Source organism: Pogona vitticeps, chromosome 4 (genome assembly GCF_051106095.1).
Source record: "Pogona vitticeps strain Pit_001003342236 chromosome 4, PviZW2.1, whole genome shotgun sequence".
Taxonomy (NCBI): Eukaryota; Metazoa; Chordata; class Lepidosauria; order Squamata; family Agamidae; genus Pogona; species Pogona vitticeps.
The window spans coordinates 192,714,559-192,719,977 of NC_135786.1; the positions used below are offsets into that span (position 1 = coordinate 192,714,559).

At 38.8% G+C, this 5,419-nt stretch overlaps 1 long non-coding RNA gene across 1 annotated transcript in view; it reads right to left on the bottom strand.

Annotated features, from left to right (window-relative positions):
- The window catches only part of LOC144589321 (uncharacterized), a 28,952-nt gene extending 24,469 nt beyond the window's left edge, over positions 1–4,483 (bottom strand). The window contains exon 1 of the long non-coding RNA XR_013545382.1: positions 4,414–4,483. This is a non-coding gene — a long non-coding RNA (uncharacterized LOC144589321). The remainder of the gene's footprint in view (positions 1–4,413) is intronic.
- Positions 4,484–5,419: the final 936 nt, after the last annotated feature.

Genomic DNA, 5,419 nt, shown 5'->3' on the forward strand with positions numbered 1-5,419 from the left:
GTGTATTCTTGCCACCTCGTCTTGACGTCTTCTGCTTCTGTTAGGTCCTTCCCATTTTTGTCTTTTATCATGTTCATCTTTGCGCAAAATGTTCCTCTAATATGTCCAATTTTCCTGAACAGATCTCTGGTCTTTCCTTTTCTGTTATCTTCCTCTATTTCTTTGCATTGTTCATTTAAGAAGGCCCTCTTGTCTCTCCTTGCTATTCTTTGGAAGTCTGCATTCAAGTTTCTGTAACTTTCCCTATCTCCCTTGCATTTTGCTTCCCTTCTCCTCTCTGCTATTTCTAAGGCCTCGTTGGACAGCCACTTTGCTTTCTTGCATTTCCTTTTCTTTGGGATGGTTTTCGTTGCTGCCTCCTGGACAATGTTACGAGCCTCTACCCAAAGTTCTTCAGGCACTCTGTCCACCAAATCTAGTTCCTTAAATCTGTTCTTTACTTCCACTGTGTATTCATAAGGGATTTGGTTTAGATTATACCTGAGTGGCCCAGTGGTTTTTCCTAATCTCTTCAGTCTAAGCTTGAATTTTGCTATGAGAAGCTGATGATCAGAACCGCAGTCAGCTCCAGGTCTTGTTTTTGCTGACTGTATAGAGCTTCTCCATCTTTGGCTGCAGAGAATATAATCAATCTGATTTCGATATTGCCCATCTGGTGATTTCCATGTATAGAGAATGTTGGAAAAGTGTTGTTGTGTTGTTGTGTTGTTGGAAAAGAGTGTTTGTGATGACCAGCTTATTCTCTTGACAAAACTCTATTAGCCTTTGTCCTGCTTCGTTCTGAACTCCAAGGCCAAACTTCCCTGTTGTTCCTTTTATCTCTTGGCTCCCTACTTTAGCATTCCAGTCCCCTAGAATGAGAAGAACATCTTTCTTTGGTGTCAGTTCTAGAAGGTGTTGTAAATCTTCATAGAATTGTTCAATTTCAGTCTCCTCAGCAATGCTGGTTGGTGCATAAACTTGGATTATTGTGATGTTGAATGGTCTGCCTTGGATTCGTATTGACATCATTCTATCATTTTTGAGATTGTATCCCATTATAGCTTTTCCCACTCTTTTGTTGACTATGAGGGCTACTCCATTCCTTCTACGGGATTCTTGCCCACAATAGTAGATATGATAATCATCTGAGCTGAATTCGCCCATTCCTGTCCATTTTAGTTCACTGATGCCCAGGATGTCGATGTTTATTCTTGCCATCTCCTGTTTGACCACCTCCAGCTTCCCAACGTTCATAGATCTTACATTCCAGGTTCCTATGCAGTATTCTTCTTTGCAGCATTGGATTTTCCTTTCACTTCCAGGCACGTCCACAGCTGAGCGTCCTTTCGGCTTTGGCCCAACCACTTCATTAGCTCTGGAGCTACTTGTCCTTGTCCTCCACTCTTCCTCAGTAGCATCAGGGAGGAGAAAGCTGATATTTATCAAGTAATTTTTGGGGGGAGAAATACAAAACATGCTCATTCTAGATTTGTTCTATTGCTGGGCATCAGTGAGATACTAGTTGCTTAGAGATATGAATATAAAAGAAAAAAAAAAGATCAACTGGTGAGGATGAGAGTATGTTACTGCATGATCTTTGGCTAATAATTGCCTCTTTCATTCGTAGAACTATAGCTCATTCTGTATTCCCAACTGCAGCAGTAGAATTAGCTGGAGCAAAAATTACATTTCCTTAGGCAGAACAATCAAGACACTAGCTGGCAAAAGGATGTTTGAATCCAGAGAAGGGACTGTCTGTTCCCAATACAATTGTTTGGTAAGACCCACATTTGCTGAATCTGTAGAAAAATTGAACTATCTCACAGGCATTTGCTTGCGGATGCAAATGTTTTGGGAGCAAGCTAAGAGGAAATTTTACTGACTTTGATGCTACCATTGCAGGAATAACATTCTTGGCAAATTAAACAAATGGTTAAGACTTGTGGCAGAACTCAAATTCCTTTCTAGCTTTGTAGATGTTTACCCATTTATTACAGGACAAATCAGGCAAAGACAAATTCCCATAAAATATTTTTTTAAAAGGCAGCAACACTGAAATTCAGTAACAAGATTAAAATGTGTGTGTGTGTGTGTGTGTGTGTGTGTGTGTGTGTGTGTGTGTGTGTGTGTGTGATAAATTCTTTTTCAATTCTTAACATGAATTCATAGAGAGTGTATGTCTGTATCAGTAACACAGAGAATATTGGCTGCTCTTTAAAATTCTGTCCCTATCTCCTAAATTCTTTGGTTACCTGCTAGTGTGAGGTAATTTCTCCTGTTGTAAATCACTGTGAGAAAAGCCAAACTAAGATGAGACAGACGAGCATGGGAACATTAGTGTTGTACATCCATTTGGAAAACTAGACACATAACCATTTCAGTTTGTAATTGAATTGGTGCCATTAATCAGAAAGAGACAGATGGAGTTATGAGAATCCCCTTCCAAAGACTGCCTCAGAAAGCAGAAAGTATTTCCTTGTGGTAGGGAATACATAAACTTCGAAAGCAAAGACAGTTTTTGAAATTTAGTTTAAAATAATGAAAGGGGTAGGTAGAATTTTCATCAGTACTGTAATGTGGAGGGAGGGATTAAAGTTATTCTCCTCCCTAAGCTCCTATACTGCCTGCTATTATTTGTCCGCAGTTTGGCCCTGCAGAAAATTTTAACTTGCATCTTATTGGTTGAAGTCCAATACTCTGTCTAACACAGTATTTCTTTTGCCCAGGTACAATTTTGTTTGCTAAACCTGTGGCCATTCTTCATTTTTAAAATTCTGTTTGTATATTCATGTTAATTTTTGGAAGCCACCCAGAGTAGTGGCTTGTCCACTAAACAGGAAGGCTGTAAGTCGCATATAAATAAATATCCTGAATGGTGAAATACTAACCAGTTGAACAGGTGGATCCCCCTCTGTACTATGCATGATCTGTTCCAAATGCAGAACTTTAAATTGAACCCACCCCCAAATATTGTGGAATGAGAAAGAATGAGAACTGTGGTGGAACTTCCTTCCTTTCATCCAAATTACTCTGAGCCTTTTCTGTTTTCTATAAACAAAATCTTAATTTTTCACTTCTCCGCAACCAATTGTTATAAAACCTCGGTCTTGTTTGAAAAAGAAAAAAGAAAAAAAGAAAATCGATCCTCAAGATTCTGCAATGGAACACATTCTGTTGACTGCATTTCTGCGGCTGAGGTCCCTGTGGCTATATAGCTTTCTCATCCTGTACCTAATCCCCTGGCCCCAAAACTTGTTTTTTTAAACCCACAAATGTTGAGCACCATCATACTGCTGTTCCATCCCCCTGGCATGCCCCCTTGCATGCAGAGACATGTACCCAACCTTCTTACTACCAGTGTAAGAATGGGCATGTTAAGGGGAAGAGGAGGACTCAAGCATTCACGTGATAGTCTTTAATGATTTTATAATGTGGAAGGTTTGTCCACACTGTGGGATTGGCCTTGATTCTGCTCAGATTACTGTGGGTTGTTTCTGTTTTTTTTTAATAAAAAAAATGGACATTGGAATAGATCATCCTGGGATTGGAGCCCACACATGGAGAAAATATTTGATGCTGGAGCTGCTGGGTTCTCCCAGTACTATCTGCTTATACACATCCAGAAATGCTCCCAGAGTACTCATTGCTGTCTCCTTTTGCCTATCTTCTCCCTGCCTATTTCATGTACTCTTCCCTTCCTTGCTTGCTTCACCCATCCACCACTCTCAATCCTTCACATCCCCCCACATCCTTTCTAATTGCATTTTTTTAAAAAAAGAATATTTTTCATCTTCTGCATTGTGGATTAAAATTGGAATGTTACAAAAATATTTAAAAAGTAAGGTGCAGGAACCGCTGATATCTTCTGTGCCCTCACTCCACTTATTTCAGTCTCTCCTCTCTTCCCTCCTTGTTTTACATCCCTCCACCCCATTCAGTGCTTTCTAATTTTATTTATTGTAAGTTTTTATTTTTCACTTTTGTGCTACAGTTCAGCAGTAATTAAAATGTTAAAAAATTAAGAAACAGAAAACAGGAAAAGATATTTTTCCACCTTCTCCCCACCTGCTTCAATCTCTCTCTTCTTTCCTTCTTGTTTTATCTGACCATCATTTTCAAATCCCAATATTTTCACTTAAAAAATTGTTATCCCTTTTGTGCTATGGTGCAAAAGTGATAACATTTTTTTAAAAAAACAACAACAGAAAAGCAGAATGCACAAACAATTGATATCCCAAGGAAATGAAACAAGAGCAGGAGAAACACATGGAAGGCAGTACACTGACCAGCAAAAGAATGTCCAGAAGCAAGCATCATCAAATGACCCCTACCAACAAAGTGCATGTATAATCAAGAAACAATGCAGTACTAGGCTCCATATGGAGCCTGTGCTGAAGCAAATTGAAGCAAAACGGAATAAAAATACATTACCAGAAAGCAAGTTGATCTTGTCCCACTTTGACTCTGTTGACTTGCATCATGTGGACATCAGGCTACAGTTCTGGCATAATGGGTGCAAGGAAAGTTGAACACATGAAATTGATTCTGTCCTTAGGAAGAATCCCTACTAAACACAGTGCAGCTTACTTTTGAGTAGATCGGCAGAGGAATGCACATTAATTTGCCTTGTTAAATGTATTGATGGACGGGAAGTTGCGTAAAGGTAGAGATGAGCAAACATTTGAAATAAATTGTGAACTCATATTTTAAAGTTTAGATTCTTGTCACCTGAAGCATTCCTGAAACCTGTACTTTAGGTGGCTTTTGGTAGGATGTGAAAGGGAAGAAAAATACTTTTTTTCGCCCTGAATGGAAAGTTGCATGTTAAAGACCACATAAGTATCATGGTTCGTAGTAGACATGATTAGTAACCATGTTACAGTTGCTTTGTTGCATGAATGACTTCTCCTCACTATTTTTATAATGATAGCAGAGCTGTTATTACATTTGGCCCAACAAGTTTTGCTGTGGACATGCTGCTCCAACAGGAAGTGTTTCCAGCACTACATCTCTTTCAAGAGTTATTTTCCCATATCGTTTCTGGAAATGTTTCAGGAAACCACATTCCTTTTGTTTTCCTCACCCAACAGGCTAAGCTTTTACCACTTAGAATAACATTAAAACCTCCTCACAAAGGAGGAGTGAAAATAGAAAAGTATTGGTTTTTTTTAAAAAAAAGACATATTTCTAAAGTGTGTTTAAGAAGAAATATCCTAATGTGCATAAATGCTCCCCCACCCCCATATTGGGAGATGAATATCTATCGTCTTCTTTCTAAAGCTTTCCATATTTCTACCTCTGTTATTGAGTGATTGTGGTTACAACTTAGGTCACACTGACCCCCAAACACAGCTTAACTGTGTCATGGTTATGGAGCTGTTGTTTTTTTTTTAACATACACTTCAATAGTGTGTTACTGCATTTTGTCTTACTCCAA